The sequence below is a fragment of the Pezoporus flaviventris genome, unplaced genomic scaffold (genome assembly GCF_033815535.1).
Source record: "Pezoporus flaviventris isolate CSIRO_AGI_PZ_B2104156 unplaced genomic scaffold, CSIRO_AGI_Pfla_v1 ptg000023l, whole genome shotgun sequence".
NCBI classification, from domain to species: Eukaryota; Metazoa; Chordata; class Aves; order Psittaciformes; family Psittacidae; genus Pezoporus; species Pezoporus flaviventris.
Genome location: NW_026892571.1, coordinates 759012 through 780809, shown reverse-complemented (window position 1 = coordinate 780809; position 21798 = coordinate 759012).

Below are 21798 nucleotides of genomic sequence, written 5' to 3'. Positions count from 1 at the left end.
GACTTCCCCACCATAAATGTAAGAAGTTCACTCGTAATTTTCAAAGATGATAAAGCCTCAATGTGAACAGAAGAGCAACACTTATTCCAAACAAATTCATACCTAAACTAGCCACAACCAGACTGGCTCAGGAACCAGTAGCAGTTGATCTGTGGCGGCAGGTAACTCAGTGCTGTTGAATTTATGTTTTTAACATTTTAAATGTTTTGCAGCTTCTGGTGAGCTTTGTTCTGCCAAGAGTGATACTAGTATCTGGGCTATCACATAGCTAGCATGTGCCGTAATACTGCCGTACTCCTGCTGGTTTACAGAAGGATCCTAAAACAGGTGCTATTGCTCTGAAAACCTGACACAAGATACTTGCCACAGTAAGACACTCTGGCTATGAAATGGACATGTTATTTGTGACAGGAAATGAAAGGGACTCACAATGCACTGATTCCTATGCCTCTTAATTGTTAGTGACTATTGCCATTCTCATTCAAGGATTTTATAGTCTCACCCCAGCACAAAAAAGCATATTCAGAACCGATATGTCATTTTCTACAAGTTAAAAGGACAACAAAGCTGGTAAGGAGCCTGGAGCACAAGTCTGATGAGGAACAGCTGAGGGACCTGGGAGGGTTTAGTCTGGAGAAGAGAAGGCTTAGGGGGGATCTTATCACTCTCTACAACTGCCTGAGAGGACGTTATAGTGACGTAGGAGTCAATCTCCCAAATAACAAGTGACAGGACAAGAGGAATCTTGTCCTCAATCTGAGCCAGAGGAGGTTTAGACTGGATATTAGAAAAAATTTCTTCACCGAAAGGGTAATCAGGTATTGAAACAGGCTGTCCAGGGAATGATGGAATCACTGTCCCTGGAAGTGTTCATAAACCATGTAGACGAGGACCTCAGTGACATGGTTTAATGGTGGACTTGGCAGTCCTGCAATAATGGTTGGTCCTGATCATCTTTAAGGTCTTTTCCAACCTAGCTGATTCTATGATTCTATGTTTTCACATCCATAGTTGATAACTGGTCTTGGTTTTCCCAAGTTAAGGACCATTTTCTACAGTACTATTTCTGCTAAACCTTGCTATGTTTGAGATCAAATCTGCCTGGCTCACCTGATCCCAGGGAGGAGTACCCTCTCCTTACATTCACTCCAAGTGTACTCCCACCAAGTTGTAAAGTAACTGTTATTTATAGTAATTGTATTGTTTTTATCATGATTTAAAAAGTCACATGTAGAAATACAAATAGCAGGCCATTACTATGCTGTATAGCCATTTCTGTACTGATGTTTCAGATATAAAAAGTTTAAGCACAGCTCCAGAGTAAAATTGAGTCCTTTTCTTCCAATACCACCTGTGATCGTATCTGCAGGTGTTAGTTGCTCTTTTGATAATACCAAAACTAACTGTATTAAGGCTACGAGCGGGAACGTGGACTACCGCAACTTATTGCAAAGTTATCTAAAGTATAAAGAGATATACACACTGTCCCCTTTTCCTCCTCCAAATAAGATGGCTTACATCAGCACAGTGTCCAATTCCCTGAAGACATTAACTCAGGCCTGCAGTGTTAAATAAGTCAGATACCAGATCAGACAGAATTAAAATAGACAAATTAATCAGAAGAGAATGCACTGTATCCAGTTCAACCTAAGTACATTTATATTACTGTTAGAATGTTGAGACAAGTTTCAGTCTTTAATGACAAATTTATTTTTTTCTTCACGTCAGAAGTTAGTTAACAAGTGTACTGACTGGTGGGACCAGCAGAATAAGAAAAAAAATAATAACTGCTGTAAAGCATGTTAGGCTGTTTGGTGGTTTAAGATTCATAAGGCATATTATGGCTTTTTAATAATAAAATACATTGAAACACAATTGCAAACTTGAACTGTTTAGAACCTTGCTGCTTTGTCTGTATTTCAACTTACTTAAATTGCAAATCAGCTTGTGCTAGCTACATTTGTGCTACTACATTTCTGAACAGTGATATTCCAGGGAAATTTTGCCTCAAAGTATGCTTATCTCCCACCGCTTCAGACCTGACCACAGTATTATCTTATGGTTCTAGCTGCACTCCAGGTAAAAATCTGTAATAATATTTTCATTCACGCAGATCTCTTAGGCATTAAAAAAAAAAATCATTTTATAAGACTTGCTTCCAATTAAGGTGAACAGTACATTTAACAATAATACTGAGTTAATAGGGTGAAAATGAGACATTGAGCAAGATTCATGAAGTGCGACGCCCAAAACCAAAATATGAAGTGCAACTGTCTCACCTTCCAACTCCTCCCATTGTCAAATGACAGATTTTAAGAACAGTAACAACAACAACAATAAAAAAAAAGCAACAAACAAACAAAACCAAACATAACACACAATCAAAATAATTGACTACACACTCAAACCTATGGAACCATAAGAGAGCTGAAATCAGACAGGGCTCCTGGAGCCTCAACCCAATCTCAGAGCAGAGGCAGCTGCAAGAGGTTGCTCAAAGAGAGGTTCAGTTGATTTTGACCACCCCTAAGAATGGAGATGCCACCACCTCTGAAGGCTGCCTCTGCCAGAGCAGGATCACCCTTAGAGTAAAAGAGGTCTTTTACATGCTGTCCTGGGTTCAGCAGTAGCAGTCATTTTTCTCCTTCTTAGTAGCTGGTGCAGTGCTGTGTTTTTGACTTTCGGCCTGGGAACAACGCTGATAGCACCAGTGTTTTTAGTTGTTGCTCATTAATGCTTACTCTGACCAAGGACTTTCTGAGTCTCATGCTCTGTCAGGGAGGACGAGAAACTGGGAGGAAGCAGAGACAGGCCACCTGACCCAAACTAGCCAAAAAGGTATTCCATACCACAGCACGTCATGCCCAGGATGTAAACTGAGGGCAGTTACCCGGAAGGGCTAGATCACTGCTGGGGTAGGGCTGGGTATCGGTTGGCGGGTAGTGAGTGGTTGTATTCTCTCCCTTTGTTATTTCCCTTATCATTACTGTTATTGGTGGTAGCAGCAGTGATTTGTGTTATACCTTAGTTACTGGGCTGTTCTTATCTCAGCCCATGGGAGGAAGGTGGGGGGAGGAAGGCATAGGGGTGGGGATTGAACGAGCAGCTGTGTGGTTCTGAGTTACCTGCTGGGCTTAAACCAAGACACATGATTAAGTGGAAATTATTGTATTTAAATTTGTGTCCATTGCCTCTTGTCTTATAAATTGAGACCACCAAAAAGAGTCCAGCTGTATCCTCCCTACATATACAACTGTATCCAAGTTCAAGGCAGAAATCATGCCTGCCACTGAGGGTATCAGATTTTATGGTTCTGTTGGTTGTTTTCTTTTGTTGTTGTTTGCTTGGTTTTTTTTCCCCAAAGCAAAATCTTCTAGTTTTAGTTCAGTAATGATTGTACATTTTAAATAAACAGCTGTGCAGAAGATAAATCTAGGTCATGACGATTTCATTATTTTCTTTGAAGGAAAATGTCAAGGGATTTTTTTTTTCCCCTGGTTTTAAGGGAATTTTAACATTTAAAATTTCACTATGATAGATAACACATAGATAGATAGTGATTTACTGTTTCTCCTCAGTGAAATACTTTCCATTTTCCAAAATAAAATATCAGTAAAACTGACAGGATTTTGTCAAGTACTGAAACTTGAAACACTGTAACCACAATTGTTGAAAATTAGGATTTTCCAACCACCATCCAAACAGCAGATTACAAAATGAGAAGCTGGGCATATCCCACCTCCAGGAAAAGATGACAGCATTAACTTAGCATTACTTGGTGTCCAACACAATTATCAAGCAAATACAAGGTCTTTGGTGTGCTATCTCTCAGAATGAAAACAACTTGCCTAAATTCTGCAGCTAAAAATCTGTTATAACTATGCTGCATCAGACTTAAGAGGTAAGATACATGAACATACATTGCTGTCTCTAAAGCATCCCAGAAAGAGAACAAAGAATCCAAAGCTATCTGTGTTTGGCTCAATATCCAAAAGCCATGGGACTTGGAAAGAAGGTCGTAATACAAGGTTAGAGTTAAGCAATATTGATGAGAGATGCAGTATAATGTGAAGTCTGCTATGGGCAGAAGTACAGAAGAGGACAATTTCATCCTTCTTTATGTTTTTGGGAAAAACAGCATGCAGGTGTTGAGATTCATAAATAATCTAGTTCTACAGTTTTAGTGTCCTCCCTATCTTCCTTCTGGCTTCAGAAAATGGTGCAGATCTCTTAGCCTTGGCTCAAATTTCTTTACGATGATAAAAAAAAATACAGAGTTTGCATAGTCTTGAGAAGGCAATGACATGAGAAGCTGGATTGTTATTGCATGCATTTGTGTGTATGGATTGCACCCAACAAATGAATTAGCTCAATCCAGCTCTTCACAGCTAGTACAGAATCTTGTTTTGGATTAATTTTCATGCAGTAGTATTGTTTCACTCAGAAGATGGAGTGTTTTGGAATGAGTTTGAATGAGGTAGTTAAAAACATCACATTTAATCTTTTTTTTTAAATAGCACACATTTAAATCATCTCAGCCAAAGAACCCTGTTCACATTTTCCTTTCAACTACACAAGAAAAAAAAAACGAAGGAAAAATACCATAGAAACCTTATTTGCTCTGTAATCTGTTGGGAACTGAATAGTAATAATAATAATGCTTAACAGTGACATAGCACTTTACCTCTTCAATGCACTGCACAAGCATTAACCGAAAAATCATCTGACAACAATAACTCATGTACCTCACGTCTGCCATCAGTGCAGCATTCCAAATGCTCTTCATTCAGTCCTGCTGAGACCATTGCTGCTTTCTGCATCCAACACCAAACTAGTTATTTTCTTTCTCAAATTTAACTGGTACACCTTCCTGGATGAAGCAAAACATGCCTCAGAGGGCAATACCAGTGGAGAGTGCCCTAGAAAGAAAGACAGCAGCTACAAAGTGATTTGTCACTGATGCTCTAGCATTCAGGAGGATGCTCAATGGTCAGCTCACAGATGTGGTCCACAGACAGTGAATAGCTGATATTCAATTCTTCCAGAAGTAAAATAGCGAATTGCAGTTTTTAATTCAAATCAAACAAAGCCCACAGAAGTCTTCAACTACTAGCTAAACACAGTTTTATCAAATAACTACAAACTTCTTCTGTAAGTGGGGCGGGAAGGGGAGGGAATGGGCTGATGTATCTAGGAAGAACAAACTATTGAGCTAATTTCATGATTCTTTACCTCCTAAAGATCTTCAATTTGAAATTTTAAATGCAGAATTTCTACACTGACTAATACTGATACACCAGGTAATGTTAAGTGTTTCTGCATTCAATTTAGCACAAGTAGGGTGAAGTAGTAATTTATTACTAACTGCTTCAAAGTCACCTTTGCCATTTGTCACACATGCATCCTGAAAGATTATTGCACACAAAGGAAACCCATGACAAGTAATCCAGAGCATTCAAGAGGTCACTTTCTGATAATGGTCCCAGAGATAGGGGATACACAGAAATAAGGATCCCTGATAACATGTGCTTAAGAAAGCAGCTGCAGCAAATCAGATACAGAAAAGACAGAACTTTCAGAAATATCTCTCCATCACCACCTTTATTCCTTCATCTATGTCATAAACTCTTGGAACTGTGCTGTGTGCCCTGGGTATTATGAAAATAAATCCTTTATTTGCATTTTACCTTAATCCATCTTGAATAAAGGGGAAATTCAAGGTAACTTTCTAAAAAATATATCTCTCCCAAAGGTAGAGCAAGTCTATAAACCAGAATACTGGGATTCCTTTACAAGTGCTTTAGCTTCACATTACATTCTCCAAAACAGTAAAATAATTTGCCAAAGACAACTTAGGGTGGTTTCAGAATTAACATTGCAGAATCAGAAGAAAATCACCTTTTATTCACCAGGGGTGACCTGCAGAACACTGCATCTTTCTTCAAGGATACAGAAGATCTCACCTCATTTTTCAGAACTTAATAGTCTAGACCAACAGAGGTTTGTCATTCGTAACACTATGAAGCTTCTGTTCACAGGTACAGGTTGGGCAGAGAAGAGATTCAGAGCAGCCCTGCAGAGAAGGACTTGGGAGTGTTTGTCAATGAGAAACTGAACATGAGCCAATTCAGTGTGCAGTTGAGCCAAGAAACCACCCTTGTGCTGGGCTGCATCAAAAGGAGCGTGACCAGCAGGTCCAAGGAGGTGATCCTGCCCCTCTGCTCTGCTCTGGTGAGTCCCCTCTTGGAGTGCTGTGTGCAGTTCTGGTGTCCCCAACATAAGAAGGCCATGAAGCTGTTGGAGCAAGTCCAGAGGAGGCCATGAGGATGATCAGGGGACTGGAGCGCCTCCTGTATGAAGACAGGCTGAGAACATTGGGGCTGTTCAGCCTGGAGAAGAAAAGGCTGTGTGGAGACCTCAGAGCAGCTTCCAGTGTCGGAAGGGGGCTACAAGGATGCTAGAGAAGTACTCTTCATCAGGGACTGTAGTGATAGGACAAGGGGCGATGGGTTCAAACTGAAACAGGGAAGTTTAGGTTAAATATAAGGAAGTTCTTCCCTGTGAGGGTGGTGAGTCACTGGCACAGGGTGCCCAGAGAAGTGGTAAATGCTCCATCCCTGACAGTGTTCAAGGCCAGGTTGGACAGGGCGTTATGCAGCCTGGTCTAGCCAAATGTGCCCCTGCCCATGGCACGGGGCGGTGGAACTAGATGATCTTTCAGCCCTAACCATTCTATGATTCTGATTCTACTAGGCAGTTCCTAATTCCTATTCTCTATAAGAAATGTTTCCATTTTTAAAGTAGGCACTGTGCCTACTGAGTTTGGGCTTTCTATGCTTCAAATAATAGCAAAACTGATAATTTGTAGAAACTTCAGCTGTTTTCACAAAAAAAACCTTCTAGATACACCTCTAACAACCTAGCAGAAGTATAGAAAACTTCATTGCTTTAGGGAGTACACACAGAAAACAACTCATAAAGTTTATATATACCCCCCAATCCTTAAGAGAAGCAGAAGTTATCGCTTACAATCACAAACATATGTGACTTCTTTTCTATGAATCTACGTTTTTTGTATATCATGTTTTCCATACCAATTTCTAGTCTGCTGAAGATACCTCCCAGCCATGAATAAAATTAAGCACTAGTGTTGCCTTACAGAAATCAGGTTATCAACATTAGAACTACATTTACTATTTTTTGAGGAAAGGTCAAAAGCTCTTTGCCATGATTAATTTACAAAGCAATAGTGTGTGATTCAAAAGCTGTAACAGGAGCAAAAAAGAAAAGATGACAATTTCTTAATTAACAGGTTAAGAGGGGTTTTTATTACTAAAAGAGTGGGTTTGTTTTCCTTAATGGACTAACACAATAAAAACCGAAATTAGAAAGCTGATCTCTTTCTTCTCTTCGAATCTCTCTGACCGTTGTTATTTTCTTCTGCTTTTGGTAGCTGTTCTTGTGCTGCAGGACCACAAAGTAAGCCAACATGCACATTTCCATTAGGTCATAAACCCTGACTAGGTGACAGTTAACCCCAGTGGCCAGAGTACTGAGGAAGGGTCACAGAGATATTTATAATTCGTGACTAGCATGTTTGAATGCATTTCAAGTATTGTGGCAATTTTAGAGGTCTTTCCAGCAAAGCTTACTTCTGTAAATACCTACAATTTCGCAAAGGGTAGTTTTTCTTCAAGATGCCTACATTCTTCAGGTGCCCCAAAACCAAGTTTGAGCAAATGATGAAATGAATTTATTGTAACAAGTCTAAGCTGCCATGGCCTTTGTCAGTAATGAATCCTTATATGAGTAATAGATATTACTCACATCTGTTCGGGTGATCACTAAAAGGGTGATTTTGTCATTCTTTGTTACTGAAGAGACTTGTTCAAAAATGCTAAGAGAATTTTCTTCTCCGCAGAGACCTTCATGAAACAAATCAAGCCATATCATATTTGTACAAAGCATTGAAAAACTCTGCATTTACACTCCTAGTGCATCACACATGCCCACATGCTGCCATTTTCAGGATAATCAATGATGATACACATCGAGCACAGTCACAATAATATACTTCTTGCATTTCATGAATAGTTTCTTCATGATCTTCTCCACTTAGCTCATTGATCTGCAACTGCACCATTCCATTTTGGTCTGTTAAGAGTACTATGTCAGTTCTAACAGTTTTTCCACAAGAAAAACTAACTCTAAACCATTTCAGTAAGAAATCAGTTCCTCTTTGCATATTACTTGACAAAAGGCCATCTATAGACCAGTGAAGCAATGCCTAAAGAAGCAGGGATGAATTAAATTAGGATTCAGATTCATCAGCAGCATAAGGTTTGTTTTCCTCACCTCAAAGTGTCCCATTCTATTTCTTCTCTGCTTTCACTAATCCAGATAGTTTAGAATTAGCACAATCTAAAACCAAGTAGAAAACAAAGAGAAGTTATTTAAATGAGACAAGCAATGTTACAATGGCTTTTTTTTCTTATTAGCTTTTAAAGACTATTTAGGAAAGAAAAGCAACAATTCAAGTTATGGTGAGACAGTATCACTGTTACCTTCTGTAGTATTATGACATTAAAATACCTCCTCTCTATTCCTCCTGAACCTAGTCCAGAATACACTTTTGCCACTATCTCACCCCAAAGTCTAAATAAGAGATCCACATTATCCTGTAGATGTGCATTCTCACAAACAAGGAGTGCATATCTTACCTGGGCAACTATCATTTACAGAGAAGAAACAGGTTTAGAAAGGAAAACACGAGAAGTTATTCACTCAAGCATCTGATAGGCAGTTCATACGTTTTCCGGGGGGGAGGGGGAGGGGCAGGAGAGGAACCAATTTTTGTGATGGACATCAGGCAGAAAACTTCAATTCCAGCTGAAGTCCAATCTAAGACTCACTTTTCAGGTGACAGCATACATAACATTAAGTAGTTATAACTACTGGAAATAACCAGAGCTATCATTTGCTAACAATTTATAAAGATACAGTTTCTGTTATATACTAAAAAATGTTTTCATTTTTTTCCTGAATGAAGAAGCATTCAGGCTTCTGTTTATTGGTGAAATGGTGAATTCAATTTCTCTAGGAACAAGTATCATGACATCTGTGTTACCAGATAATAGCAGTATTAAAACAGGTTAGAGCTAAAGAAAAATAGTAGAGCCAGGTTGTGAAAAGCAGAGAAAAATCAGGAGCATTTAAAGTCTCCTGTCTTGACAAACATTATCTTGTTCATTTATTTAGTTCTTATGAACTTGTTCCGCATGGTTCATTACCAAAACAGTGCTTGCAGCTTGCTAGAGGCATTTATATGTCTTCTCCCATGCATGCTCTTAAGGAATATGTTCCTGCCTCTTGTTCATAATGCATTGCCACTAGGCGAGAACCTTTGAAAGAAAGAGAAGAACTCTCTTGCTTCTCAATTGGTCCTTTTAGTCAAGAAAACTAGGATATATGAAGAGTAAAAAAATACTTGAAAGTGTCTTTTGGAGAAAAAAGGGAAAACGCAATCAAGTTTGTACTGTTTACACCCACTAAGCAACTCTTCCAAAGGCTGAAATCAACAAGTTGTTTTACTGCCTCAGAGGGATTTCCTATTAGCTAATTTATCAGGTTGGGATCTGTTGCTGGGCTCAATTACAAAGGAAGGTTTTGTCTGGGTTTGCTTTTTCTTGAAGCTCCTCCCAGACACTGTGGACAGGTGTCCTGGGTTCAGCAGTAGCAGTCATGTTTTTTCCTTTGTGTTAACTGGTGCAGTGCTGTGTTTTGACTTCTAGTTTGAGAACAGTGTTGGTGAAGCCGACGTTTTCGGTTGTTGCTAAGTGATGTTTACCCTGACCAAGGACTCTGTGAGCCTCATGCTCTGCCAGGGAGGAGGGGAAGCTGTGAGGAAGCAGAGACAGAACCCCTGACCCAAACTGACCAAAGAGGTATTCCATACCACAGCACGTCATGCCGAGGATGTAACTGGGAGTTAGCCGGAAGGGCTGGGGAGACTGCAGGGTTGAAGGAGGTATCGGTCGGTGCTTGGTTGGGCTGAGGGGGGCGAGTTATCGGTCGGCTGGTGCTGAGGTGTTGTATTCTCTTTCCTTGTTATTTCCTTTATCATTATTATCATTGGTGGTAGCAGTAGTGATTTGTGTTATACCTTAGTTACTAAACTGTTCTTATCTCAACCCGTGGGAGTTGAATTCTTTTCGATTCTCCTCTCCGTCCCTCCGGGAGTAGGGGGAGGGAAAGAAGGGGGGGAAGTGAGTGAACGAGTTACCTGACTGGGTTTAAACCACAACAGTTCTTTTTGGCGCCCAACGTGGGGCACGAGGGGTTGAGATAACGACAGTTCTTTTAAAAGAAAGTCAGTGCTACAATGCCACAGGTAATGGTTTAGGCCTTAAGAATGAGAGTAACTAAAGCAGCTTGAGTTGACTGACTTTCCTCCTGCCAGCACAGCTTGACAGGATAAAACTGAGGGAAAGATAAGTGCTACCGCATTGCACTAATACTTAGTGCTTCTCCCGTGAATTGCATGGTCGTGTGCGCTTGTTGGAAACAATTCTGCAGGGCATTGCACTTAAATTTGAAAGGTGGTTAACAAGGACTTTGTGCCCAAAAGGTAGCTTGTAGGTATCATATTTAACTAAACATGGAGAAAACAAATGGCCTAAAAAAGAAAAGTCAGATGGACAAGTTTAGGTTTGTGTGCCTCAGACACACAAACTGCTGTGCAGATGCCTCTCCCAAGACCTCCTTGAGTGGGTGGGAAGGAGCTGAATAGCTTTTTCAAGGTCCATTATAGACCGAGAGACTTGAAACTTATTTAGAACTGCTCAAAACAGTGTAAGGCTTAAGTCTACCTGGCTTCCCCAGGACAGGCTTTCCTGTCCACAGTGTCTGGGAGGAGCTTCAAGAAAAAGCAAACCCAGACAAAACCTTCCTTTGTAACTGAGCCCAACAACAGATCCCAACCTGATAAATTAGCTAATAGGAAATCCTTCTGAGGCAGTAAAACAACTTGTTGATTTCAGCCTTTGGAAGAGTTGCTTAGTGGGTGTAAACAGTACAAACTTGATTGCGTTTTCCCTTTTTTCTCCAAAAGACACTTTCAAGTATTTTTTTACTCTTCATATATCCTAGTTTTCTTGACTAAAAGGACCAATTGAGAAGCAAGAGAGTTCTTCTCTTTCTTTCAAAGGTTTCCGTGTAGTGGCAACATGTTATCAACAAGAGGCCATTTTATAAAAGTCAACATAAAAACTCAGCTTTTTTACTCATTTACAATTAATAATTTTTCTCAATTGAGAAACACTGGATAAGTAAAGTTCAGGGTAGCTCTTAATCTGTACAGTTTCGGGATCCAGGGACAAAACCAGCTACATAAGGCTTTTGTTACCATAGGGGAAAAAGCTGCAAATACTGTAAATAAAAAAATAAACCCCTCTCTGATTACGTTCTCCTAAGATTAGCAAGACAGATGTCCGCATGTCTGAGAAAGCAGATGAACACAAAGCTAATCTGTAAATACAATGACTACATTTTTCATATTTAAAAGTGAAGCTTAAGGTATAATGCACTAAACATGCCAAATTCAGTTCAGCTTGCCAGATACAACAGAGCCACTCAGTTTACTTCTAATCACTCTGTTAAAGTTGTTTACTCCGAAATGAACATCAAGGTAAGTCATCCAGGCCTGATCATTTTGTAAATCTGCATTTCTCAGTTACCTCAAACATGATTCAGTCCATTCCTGGCAGTGTTAAAGGCCAAGCTGGACAGAGCCTTGGGCAACATGGTCTAGTGCCATGTCCCTGCCCATGGCACGGTTTGGAACTGGATATCCCAAGGTCATTTCCAACCCAAACCGTTCTATGATTCCCCATGGTTATTTATTTTATAAATCATAGTGCTTTACATAAAGTCACACAGGATTAAGTTGCTTGTTAATTCCTTTTCGTCTTAAGAATGCTACTTTGCTGATTGACTAATATACTTTTTTTAAACCCACTGCTTTGGAAACATAGTATCAGGTAGAATAACATGCAACAAGAACTTTTGTCTCTACAGCAAACTCTCAAGGAATAAGTCAGACCAAAAAGCCAATTCACATTCAACCTGTAGTCTCATTTTCTAGAGTAAATCTGCCCATTGGACTCATGATAAAGACTAAACCTAAAATAATATTGCAAATAGCTCCACAGAGCTTGCAGCAAATTATGACTTTTATAGGTGCAAGGGGAAAGCAGTTTTTTATGGTAACACTAAAATGACTGGTGGAAAACACTGTAAAACTTGCTGCTGCTTGATAAAGAAGTGTTCCATGTTTAAGAGGTAAGAGGGTGTGTGCAAATATGTATAGAAATAATGAAAATACAAACTTCCACTTTCTGGAAGCCAGGCATTCTTTGATATGAATGTCTTATCTGTTATAGATGAATAAAAATATGAGCAAAATCCCTCAGAAGTCTTTACCACCTCTGTTCTTATGCTTGCAACATGAAAGCCATACAAGATACATGCAAGATCTGTTGGACAGTTTGAAGGCTGTAATATAAGGTCCCATCTTCAAACCTAGAAGTAAAGTATTCCAGCTTGCCCAAACCCTTTTACATAAGCAAAACACTACACCCTTTAATTCTGTGTTTTTCTTAAATACTTTTTAAGACATTGACCACTATGTAGAGGATGGTTAATTAAAGTCCTTTGGAATGGACAATTTTACATTTGTGCTTTTGAGAAGTTTCTCTTCTTGACTACATATCTTTAAAACCAGACTCTACACACGTTTAGTTCTGCAGGGGTTTACCTGAAACTTAAGCAAGCTGGATCCAGTTACACAACAGCACCCTATCCTACTGCCATTGAAAGGAGAAGTTTGTTGTCCTTCTTAGGAAAAGAACAAAAATCATAACCAGCAAAACATTGTCACCTTAATAGCTACAAATGGAAACAGAAAGAAGAATCAAAAGATTAATGAAACTTTTTTTTGACGTCTTTACTGCTACCAGACAAATCTGAGAACCATTCTATGAACTTTCTATGCCAAAATGATCACAAACAGTTGCCATTGTAGACACTGGTTAAATTCTTAGCTATTGTTTTCTGTGTCAGGTTCAGGTTTTCTTAGAACACAAAGTTAAGGTTGCATCAGGAGGTAAAGAGCAGGGGAATTACTAAGGCAAGTATTTCATGTTTCTATTCTTTTAGACATTTTTCTAACATGCCTGCAATTTTACAGAAATCTGATCAGCAGACCTCCAAAAGAAATATCCTCCTCTCTAACAAAGATTTATGATATATTGAATTCTCAGACCTCAATATATAATGAAATCCAATCCTATTAAACAAAGATTTAATCTTTTTCTTATTGTGATGAATCATCAATATCATGCCTTGTCAAACACACAGCATTATCTAAAAATAAATTTGATGAGGGCTGTTGTGCTGTATCCAAGTTTTATTTTTCATGAATAGCTATTAATACCTACTATAAGTAATTACCATATGAAGATATGCCCTTGCATATTTGCATCCTGATTAAGCCTTGCAACTGTAAGAGCTGCTCAGTGCTATCCAACCAATTTCTAGTCCTGGTCTGCAAAATATCATCCTTCAAATAGTGGCAGTGATTACTGCCTGGCAATTGTTACATTTTCAGACGGGTTGTCTGGGGACTTTATATATTTTTTGCCTGGATCACCATATAAACCAGAAGATAGATCAGTAAATTAATGAACTTGGTCTAAAATACCAGCAGGTATGGATTTTTGCAAGTTTTTTTAAACATAGGTTTCACATTTGGCACTTAACAGTTTATTACTACTCTCCTACCAGGTTTTCTACAGTTCTTTAATTTTTAATAAAATGTATGAGCAAAGCTATTCAAACAATATCCATCTTGTTTAACCACCAACCAATTTACTGAAATTGTATGTTCCTATTTATCATCTATCAAAAGTTGGAGGTATCACAAGCTTAAGAAATAAGGCTGCGGAGCAGCAAACATTAAACCCTGCGGAAAGTAATAAATTAGCAAACGGTGCTTTGATGTTACTTATCGCAGAGCTACAGCACATTCACTTGACAAGTGGGAAAATATCTTGGCACTTAAACAAGTATAGTCAAACTCATTGATTTCCAATCTCCACATTACAACTGACAGAATAAAGGCAGAATATGACAAACAAGAACAAGCTCACATTTTTTGAATGAGCTTTGCTGCATGACTGTGTTCTTATCAACAGATATGCTGGGTTAATGATTGCAGTAGACGACATCATAAGATAAAAATCAAGCAACTGGACAGTCAAGTTGTAAAGCTCTTGCAATATTTAGAGCTGCAAAACTGCAATCCATAATTAGTGTCATCTAGAGTACTTCCTTGCAGTGTTATTATCTGGTTCTGGCTCTTTGTTAGAACTACTATTATTTTTTCTACTAAGATTAAAAAGTAAAGTTACAATCAAGGGGTTTGTTTGTTTGATTTTTTTTTTTTTAAACTATTTTATGTTCCTGCCTTTTCATTAAACGCAATAAACACAGAAGAATTTGCACCTATGGCTTTCTGAAGCAAGATCGGCTTTGCAGATCACGCCACTTACAGGAAGTGAGCTAGCATTTGACTCAAGTAGCTGTCTACATCACAGTCAAATTATTACCATCTATAGTAAAGTTCCAGAACTCAAATGTTCACAGTAATAAGGAAGTCATATGAAAAGTGTGCGTATTTTCATCAAGGCAGAAATTCATGGAAGTGTTGCATTTGTGTTCTGTGGTTTCTGACTGCTTGCTAATTATGAGACAGACATTTGTTTCAGCCTTATACACTTCACAGATTTGGATGCTTCAAGCTGCAGTAATATAACTTCTAACTCTTGTTGCCTGGGGGAGTTATTACACAAAATAAAACTAATTAAGAGAAGTAAAGGTTAATTACTTACTACAGTGCCTTTCTGTCAACATCATCTCTCTTAGAAGAAAATTTTCTGCTCTTTAAGATGCATATGCTCATATTTTGTGAATGTAACTCCTGAGGGGGATGGAATGCTCAGGACATTAGGGCAACATTAGCGAACATAAAGTTATCATAACAGAATTTGTGGGAGAAAGAGCAACCTTTCAACAGAAATGACTTACAATATTAAAATAAAAATAGGTATTTCTATGAAGAGAAGAATAGTGGTGTATTTTGCGTAATTACCACCACACAATCTCTCCCAAGTGTTAGATAAGTCAAGCATAAAAGCAGTAAGCAAACAGCCAAGTTGAGCTATTCACTCAAGTCTTCACAAGAGTTTTGATCTCAAGCATTAACTGCATATTGCTTACAAAAAAACATCTTATCAAAGATTGCAGTATTTACAAGCAGTATATGGATAAGAAATCATACTTATTTAAATATCAATTTAAAACAAACAACCAAACAAAAGAAAAGAACAATTAAGATTCAGAGAAAGAATTGCTTAAAAATTGTGTTTTAGCAGTCCTTTGTGTGAGGCTCTGTGTTCATACCTTAGCTAACACCCAAAGCAAGAAAATGATACTTGCTCAGTCACAGAGAAATCTGTTGCCATGGGAAACACAAAGATATGAACTCAGGAACTGGTAGCAGGAGGAAATAAAAACCCACTTTGAAGCATACAAAAAAAAAGTATACAAATCAACATATAGGGCTATGCAACAGTCTAGGTTTAATGGTAATTTAAGCAAGGGTATATGATATTTTTAGTAAGGTAGCTGTATCAGAACAACCCATATGAAGTTGGCACTTCATTTAACTTAATATGCTTGAGAAACTCCTGTTCTGCCCATCTACAGAGTGACAAATAGACCTGCAGGTTCACTCCAGTGTACGTTTTTCTGCTTTCCCTGTACAAGTTCCAGTGGGTACAGAAAAATAGATACGAAAATACTGTATCATTGAGAACAAACTCATCCTTGATCAGAATATTATGTTAAACTCCTTTTTAATGTGTAACCCTTACTAGAAAACATAGAGCCTTCTCTCGGCTAGAATTCAGATACAAACTTCTAAGTGATTACCTTTGTGAGGGACTGATCTGAAATCAGACTCCACTGTCAATTGTCTCAAAGATTGGTATAAGAAGCTGAGATGGGATTCCAGCTATCTTTTGTCACAGAGATGGGTGGGAGGAGTTGAGATAAGACTCCTCCACTGCCAATTGCCCGAGGGATGAATGAGAAAGAACTCACCTCCAGGATTGGTGTGATTTATTGCCCATTATCCCAAGAATTGCTGCAGTTGAAGATGTGGCTGCAAGACCAGGGAAACTGGTCCACCAGGAACATGTAATGCCGGACATGAAGAACAGAGGTACTCCCTGTCCTGGGTTCAGCAGTAGCAGTCATTTTTCTCCTTCTTGGTAGCTGGTGCAGTGCTGTGTTTTGACTTTCGGCCTGGGAACAGAGCTAATAGCAATGTTTTGGTTTGGCCAAGGACTTTGTGAGCCTCATGCTCTGCCAGGGAGGAGGGGAAGCCAGGAGGAAGCAGAGACAGGACACCTGACCCAAACTGACCAAAGAGGTATTCCATACCACAGCACGTCATGCCCAGGATGTAACTGGGAGTTACCTGGAAGGGCTGGGGAGACTGCAGGGTTGGAGGAGGTATCGTTCGGTGCTTGGTCGGGCTGAGGGTGGCAAGTTATTGGTTGGCTGGTGGTGAGGTGTTGTATTCTCTTGCCTTGTTATTTCCTTTGTCATTATTATCATTGGTGGTAGCAGTAGTGATTTGTGTTATACCTTAGTTACTAAACTGTTCTTATCTCAACCCGTGGGAGTTGCATTCTTTTCGATTCTCCTCTCCGTCCCTCTGGGAGTAGGGGGAGGGAAAGAAGGGGGGGAGTGAGTGACTGAGTTACCTGACTGGGTTTAAACCACGACAGTTCTTTTTGGCGCCCAACGTGGGGCACGAGGGTTGAGATAACAACAGATCTGACTGGATTAATAGTCACTCGTCACAATGCTGGTTTATTGGCTCTCAGAGCTGTTCCTCTTGATCTCACAGTTTCAGAATGCAGTACATTACTTAGAGCCGGTATTTGCTGTGTTAGTGTTTATCAAGTGTGGGGCTTGGGCTAAGGTTCTTGTCTCACTGTGCTTTATGGCAATGGCTTGTAACACGGGTGGGCTCCAGCAGCAGGGCGGGATGGACGTGGCCGTGGACTTGTACCTGCCCATCCGGCTGCTCTTCGCCGTCCTGGCCCTCACCCTACTCTCCATCTTCGTGAGGCCGCGGGGAGCCGAGGGGGAGCGGCCCCGGGAGCCGGCGGCGGGAGCGGGGCCGGAGGCCGCGAGGGGACGGCTGCCGGTGGAGGAGGTCGGGGCGGTCGAGGAGAGGAAGGAGGCGGCTGCCGAGCAGCGGGAGAAGGCGGCGGAGGAGCCGAGCCCCGCGGAGGAGCCCAGCCCCGCGACGGCCGAGAGCATTCCCCGGCAGCCGCCCGCCGAGCCCCAGGAGGATGCAGGAGACCACGCAGCATTTCCCAGCAAGGCAGAGGAGGAAGAGCTGGACTCAGGAAAAGAGAAGCCGGTGGTGGGAGAGCCGGCAAGCACAGCAGCTACACCAGCCCCAGTGACAAGTACAGCAGCATCAACTGAGAGTTCTGAAGGTTTTGACTGGCCTTTGGGTACCCTTGGGACCTGCCTGCTGATTGTGATGGGGATCAGCATGTTGGCACACACACAGGCTGTGTTCTACCCACAACCATTTTGTCTGATCTCAAAAGTTAAGCAGAGTCAGGTTTGGGTCTTGTCTGAGGTTAGACAAAGATATAGGAGGACCAGGAGATTTTCCCCAAGGCTGGAGAGTCATGAGTGGCAGGGTGTGTGGGACAGTATGGGCAAGTATCTAGTCCACTGTGCCCCTCCAGTGCTTGGAAGCATCGGAGATGGAAGGCAGCTGTATGGAGTCCCCAGCAGCAAGCTGCAGAAACTGCTTAAGGGAAGGGTGAATTATTTTAAGCCTGGTGGGCCCATGGCACTTCAGGCCATCAGAGCAGAGATGCAACATACAGATGGACTCATGATCGAGGGGTGGACTTAGCAATGGACACTATTGCCCAGGTTATTCATGAGTGTGAACACTGCACACAGCCTCTCCTGCTCTGGAAGCCTGTTACAAGAGATGGAGCCTGACATCATGGACCAGATGGACTCAGCAGCTTTATAGCTACTGGTCCATGCACTAAGATAAGAGTGATGGTATATTGAAAATGTGGGATCTGAGCATGACGTGAATGGTATGGAATAAGGGGTGGATACTGTCCTGGGTTCAGCAGTAGCAGTCATTTTTCTCCTTCTTGGTAGCTGGTGCAGTGCTGTGTTTTGACTTTCGGCCTGGGAACAGAGCTAATAGCAATGTTTTGGTTTGGCCAAGGACTTTGTGAGCCTCATGCTCTGCCAGGGAGGAGGGGAAGCCAGGAGGAAGCAGAGACAGGACACCTGACCCAAACTGACCAAAGAGGTATTCCATACCACAGCACGTCATGCCCAGGATGTAACTGGGAGTTAGCCGGAAGGGCTGGGAGACTGCAGAGTTGGAGAAGGTATCGGTCGGTGCTTGGTCGGGCTGAGGAGGGCAAGTTATTGGTTGGCTGGTGGTGAGATGTTGTATTCTCTTCCCTTGTTATTTCCTTTATCATTGTTATTATTGGTAGTAGCAGTAGTGATTTGTGTTACACGTGTTATACCTTAGTTACTAAACTGTTCTTATCTCAACCCATGGGAGTTGCATTCTTTTTGATTCTCCTCTCCGTCCCTCTGGGAGTAGGGGGAGGGAAAGAAGGGGGGAAGTGAGTGAACGAGTTACCTGACTGGGTTTAAACCACAACACTCCCCTCATCTCATTATAAAAGGGGGAAAAGGTAATCACCAAGAGGCACATCACCAAGGGAGCCATTGCCATGAGGATGACTACAGGACACCTCTGTGAGGACACTCTCCACCGATGACTACTACAGACCCTGAGGGACACCCTCCATGAAACATCGCTATGAAGGCAACTCCACAAGACACAATCCATGGGGTACCTTCAAGGGGACGACTCCAGAAGGACACCTCCACGAGGGCACTTACCTCCAACGGCTATTACAGACTCCTGGGGAACACTGCTCTAACACCAACTACGAACCCTGAAGGACTCCCACCACCGACAACAGATCCTTGGGACACCTCTGGATCTACGGTGGTGATTCACTCTCACTCTCTCTGCACACCGAATCCTTGCTTCATTTCCATCCTTTTTCCAATCTGTCCCATCATTATCCCCTTTATTACAATAATTTCCCTTTTTTATAATAACTATCTTTTTGTAATAAACCAACTGACCGATTACAGTACTTGACCTCTTCTGCATCTTAATTTCTCTTCTGAGATCACGAATTGAAACAGGGCTCGGCACTGGGGTTTTCTCCAATCAGACCCTGACATTAAACTGCCGTCACACACAGGATCCCTTGCAGTGAAAAGTACAGTAATGTCACATAAAGTGTGGGGTGTTACATATGTTCCTTTCAGGAACATAAGGGGTAAATTTGTTGAAACAGACATACTGCCCCCTGAGACAGCCCCAGCCTATTGCTTTGTATTACCTGCACCCCTCTAGGGACTTAAGAAGTGGGTTTTGTTGAAACAAAACATGCTGCTTTCCTGAGAGGACTGCCCCATTCAGAAATGAATAGCAGTGAAGCTACCAGAAGCCACTCAATGAGCTGCTCAGGGCACAGATGTGTTGTGTGGTCTTTTAGAGAAACATCAGGTTCGCCACTCTCTGCCAGGGGTAGAATGGGCCAACTGAAATGGGCATGATTTGCACAGTGTAACAGAGCAAGCACCCTGCAAAAGGACGCAAAACTCCAGCCCGGTGTCCTGGGTTCAGCAGTAGCAGTCATTTTTCTCCATCTCAGTAGCTGGTGCAGTGCTGTGGTTTTGACTTTCAGCCTGGGAACAGTGGTCATAAGACCAATGTTTTTAGTTACAGCTCAAATGTTTGGTCTGACCAAGGACTTTCTGAGTCTCATGCTCTGTCAGGGAGGAAGGGAAGCTGGGAGGAAGCAGAGACAGGACACCTGACCCAAATTAACCAAAGAGGTATTCCATACCACAGCACGTCATGCCCAGGATGTAAACTGAGGGCAGTTACCCGGAAGGGCTAGATCACTGCTGGGGTAGAGCTAGCTATCGGTTGGCAGGTGGTGAGCGATTGTATTCTCTCCCCTTGTTATTTCCCTTGTCATTATTATTATTGGTGGTAGCAGCAGTGGTTTGTGTTATACCTTAGTTACTGGGCTCGTCTTATCTCAGCCCATGGGAGTTACATTCCTTTGATTCTCCTCCCCATTGCTCTGGAAGCAGGGGGAGGAAGGGGGACAGGAATGAGTGAACGAGCTGCGTGGCTGGGCTTAAACCACGACACCTGGAAAGGGTAACTCAGTTTTCTGTGCTGCGCTGGGTGCCAGCTTGGCTGCTGCAGGAGAGGCTGGAGAAGAGCAAGCAGCTGAATCTCGGTTCATACAAACTTTACCAACCCTGGTCCAAGCCCTGCAGGACTAGGTAGTTAACTTAAAAGAGCAGCTAGACAAAGAGAAGACTCAGGCTAACTGCTTGCAATTAGCCCTGAAAGAGCAAAACCTGGCGAAGAAAAACAGCTCTCCAGGGTCTGAGGAAACGATTGAATATCCCCACAGTGACCTGGAAGAGGCGAGACTAAGGTTAGAAAAATGAAATGTTCCTGCCGCTTCTCTCCAACCCTTGAGAAAAGCTGAATATACTTACAAAAATGGAGAGGATGAATTCCCACAGATTACCACCAAAGGAGTTCCATTACTGCTACAGAATTAGTTAAACTTAAATAGGAATTCAGTCATGCTCCAAAAGAATCAGAAACTGAATATGTTTGGACAATATTGCTGTCTGGGGGAGATCAAATTTTACTAAGTGAGAAGGAAGCTGAGGGATGTTGGGGGCCAGGAGTATTTTTAACCACCAGTAACCACCGCGCACCCTGGTTGTTGCACTGGGCTGGAGGACTTAACATTTTGGAAAGGGGAGATCCCCTCTCCATCACAGGAACAGTCGACCAGTTGGTAAAAAATGTAGAGAAATTGGAATGTCTGCAAATGATGTATGATCGGGAACTTAGACTTAATAAGAGTCCCTGATGATGATACCAGTCGATCCTGAACATATAACTCCCCTCATCTGGGGTCTTCTCGACTCCCTGAAAGCAGTGGGGATCCAATTGCAGGGAAAGATAAAAACAACACCCCAAAGTGAAAGGGCCATTGCTGCCCTGGAAGGACTGCTATCACCTGAATGAAAGAGAAGAAAGTATGGACATGTGAGGAAGTTGCCCAGGAGTTGATTAACTATGGGAGAAAATACAGTCCCATCAATATTTCTAGTAAAATTGATACTAAGGGACTGAAGTGAACAGAGGCATAAACCCCTCCTCTTCAGACTAATGGGAAATGCCAGACACCCCCTTGTGGATGGAAATTTTAGCAAAGAATGGCCACATACCCAAGTCAGCAAGTGCCTGCGTGGAGCTCAACATGAACCGAGGATGAAGTAGGACGTAGGTAAAGAAGCAAAAGTAGCAGTAGCAAAAGTAGCAGTGCAAGCAAGATAAGAAGAAACTGGACTGTACTAAGATACAAAATAGTGGACTGTTAGCAAATTTTAAAGGTTAAGTTCTCATACGCTTATTGTTACTAGTTGCTGTGTGCTGCAGGAATATGTATCAAAGCATAGTATACTGAGCTATTGTATATG